This window comes from Arachis ipaensis, chromosome B07, assembly GCF_000816755.2.
Source record: "Arachis ipaensis cultivar K30076 chromosome B07, Araip1.1, whole genome shotgun sequence".
Lineage (NCBI taxonomy): Eukaryota > Viridiplantae > Streptophyta > Magnoliopsida > Fabales > Fabaceae > Arachis > Arachis ipaensis.
Window position 1 is genome coordinate 86,220,163 of NC_029791.2, and position 3,471 is coordinate 86,223,633.

The 3,471-nt window shown below is 40.0% G+C and overlaps 1 long non-coding RNA gene across 1 annotated transcript in view; it reads left to right on the top strand.

Moving 5' to 3' along the window:
* Positions 1–3,371, top strand: part of LOC110264260 — a 14,145-nt gene extending 10,774 nt beyond the window's left edge. The window contains exon 3 of the long non-coding RNA XR_002350083.1: positions 3,358–3,371. This is a non-coding gene — a long non-coding RNA (uncharacterized LOC110264260). The remainder of the gene's footprint in view (positions 1–3,357) is intronic.

Below are 3,471 nucleotides of genomic sequence, written 5' to 3' on the forward strand. Positions count from 1 at the left end.
AAGGAGATAATAAACCTCTTTATGATGCCTGGGAGAGATACAGAGAGATGCTAATAAAATGCCCCTCTGAGATGTTTTCAGAGTGGGTTCAGCTAGACATCTTCTATTATGGGCTTACAGAAAGAGCTCAGATGTCTTTAGACTACTCAGCTGGTGGATCTATCCACATGAGGAAGACAATTGAAGAAGCTCAAGAGCTCATTGATACAGTTGCCAGAAATCAGCATCTGTACTTAAGCAGCGAACCTTCCATGAAAAAAGAGGCTAAAACAGTGACTACTGAACTCAGTCCTGCTAAACAAGCTACTGAATTCAATCAGCAATTGGATTTTCTAACAAAACAGTTAACCGAATTCAAGGAGAGACTACAAGAGACAAGGATGGCTAATATAAATATGGAAGAATAATTAAAGCAAACAAAGCAGCAGCTGTCAAAACAAATAACAGAAGAATGCCAAGTAGTTCAATTAAGAAGTGGAAAAACATTAAATACCCCACCTCAAGGCAGCAGGAAGCCAAGAAATGAGCAAACTACCCAAATTCCATCTGAGGACAGTAAGAGCCCAGGGAAAAATAATTCTGGCGCTAAAACGCTAGAAATTGGGTGGAAGGCTGGCGCTGAACGCCCAAACCATGCTCAGGACTGGCGTTCAACGCCAGAAACAAGCAAGGAACTGGCGTTGAACGCCCAAAGGAAGCACAGTTCTGGCATTCAGATGCCAAGAACAGATGAGGAGTTGGCGTCTAACGCCACTCCAGCTTCCAACCCTGGCTTTCAAATGCCAGTGAGGGATCAGACACCTGCAAGTACTGATAATAAATCCCTCAAGAAGGCTTCTCAACCTACCTCTGTAGGAAATAAACCTGCAGCAACTAAGGTTGAGGAATACAAAGCCAAGATGCCTTATCCTCAAAAACTCTGCAAAGAGGAGCAGGATAAGCAATTTGCCCGCTTTGCAGACTATCTCAGGACTCTTGAAATAAAGATTCCGTTTGCAGAGGCACTTGAGCAAATACCCTCTTATGCCAAGTTCATGAAAGATATCTTGAGTCATAAGAAGGATTGGAGAGAAACTGAAAGGGTTCTCCTCACTGAAGAATGTAGTGCATTCATTCTGAAAAGCTTCCCATAAAAGCTTAAAGATCCCGGAAGCTTTATGATACCATGCATATTAGAGGGTAACTGCACCAAGACAGCTCTATGTGATCTTGNGGACTCATTCAGCTCCTGCCTTAACCATTTAGCACTTGTTCTGAAAAGATGCCAAGAGACCAACCTAGTTTTAAACTAGGAAAAATGTCACTTTATGGTGACTGAAGGGATTGTCCTTGGGCATAAAATTTCAAACAAGGGAATAGAGATGGATCAAGCTAAAGTTGAAGTAATTGAAAAATTACCACCACCTGCTAATGTTAAGGCAATCAGAAGCTTTCTGGGGCATGCAGGATTCTATAGGAGGTTTATAAAGGATTTTTCAAAAATTGCAAAACCTCTGAGCAATCTACTAACTGCTGACACGCCATTTGTGTTTGACACAAAGTGTCTGCAGGCGTTTGAGACCCTGAAAGATAAGCTGGTCACATCACCAGTTATTTCTGCACCAGACTGGACATTACCATTTGAACTAATGTGTGATGCCAGTGACCATACCATTGGTGCAGTATTGGGACAGAGGCATAACAAGCTTCTGCATGTCATTTATTATGCTAGCAGTATTTTAAATGATACCCAGAAAAATTACAGAACCACAGAAAAAGAATTACTTGCAGTGGTTTATGCCATTGACAAGTTTAGATCCTACTTAGTAGGATCAAAAGTGATTGTGTACACTGACCATGCTGCTCTTAAATATCTACTCACAAAGCAAGATTCAAAGCCCAGGCTCATAAGATGGGTGTTGCTTCTGCAAGAGTTTGATATAGAAATAAGAGACAGAAAAGGGACAGAGAATCAAGTAGCTGATCACCTGTCCCGGATATAACCAGTAGCAGGAGCATCCCTCCCTCCTACTGAGATCTCTGAAACCTTTTCGGATGAGCAATTGTTTGCTATTCAGGAAGCTCTGTGGTTTGAAGACATTGCAAACTATAAGACACAAGGTTCTCCTTCTGTAACCATGGAAAGGAAGCATGAAAAGCTTCTCTCACTGTAGAGTCAACCAAAGCCCCCACAGTCAAACTCTAAGTTTGGTGTTGGGAGGCCACAACCAAACTCTAAGTTTGGTGTTGGGAGGTCCCAACCTTGCTCTGATTATCTGTGAGGCTCCATGAGAGCTCACTGTCAAGCTATTGACATTAAAGAAGCGCTTGTTGGGAGGCAACCCAATGTTATTTAATTATATCTATTTATTTTCCATTGCTATTTTATGTTTTCTTTAGGTTGATGATCATGTGAAGTCACAAAAACAAATAGAAAATCAAAAACAGAATGAAAAACAGCATGAAAAATAGCACACCCTGGAGGAAGATCATTCTGGCGTTTAAACGCCAGAAACAAGCATCTGTCTGGCGTTTAACGCCAGAAACAAGCATCAGTCTAGCGTTAAACGCCAGAAACAGGCTACATTTGGGCGTTTAACGCCAGAAACAGGCAGCAGTCTGGCGTTAAACGCCAGGATTGCACAGTAAGGGCATTTTGTACGCCTAATTGGAGCAGAGATGCTAAATCCTTGACCCCACAGGATCCCCACCTACCTCACCATTCAAATTCAAAACATTTCCCTCCCAAACCCACCCATTCACACACTTCCATCTCCTCCATCTTCTCCACTTCTTTCTTCTTTTGCTCGAGGACGAGCAAACCTTTTAAGTTTGGTGTGGTAAAAGCATTGCTTTTGTTTTTCTATAATTCAGTGATAGAGCAATTGACTGCAGATCAAAGAGCAACAAAGGCAAGGAAGAGACATAGAGGAGCTCAAGAGCACCATTGGTTCTTCAAGAAGAGGAAGACGCCACCCTCATTAAGGTGGACTCATTCCTTAATCTCCTTGTTCTTATTTTCCTGTTTTTCGTTTACTATGCTTCATGTTTAATTATGTTTGTGTCTTACTATATGATCACTAGTATCTAAGTGTCTATGTCTTAAAGATATGAATGTCCTATGAATCCATCACCTTTCTTAAATGAAAATTGTTTTCTGAAAAAGAAAAAGAAGTACATGAATTTCGAATTTTAAAATAGTTTAATTATTTTGATGTGGTGGCAATATTTTTTGTTTTCTGAATGAATGCTTGAATAGTGCATATGTCTTTTGAATTTGTTGCTTATGAATGTTAAAATTGTTGGCTCTTGAAAGAATGATGAAAAAGGAGAAATGTTATTTGATAATCTGAAAAATCATAAAAATGATTCTTGAAGCAAGAAAAAGCAATAAAGAACAAAGCTTGCAAAAAAAAAAGCGAAAAAAAAGAGAGCAAGAAAAAGAAAAAAGCAAGCAGAAAAAGCCAAAAGCACTTTAAACCAAAAGGCAAG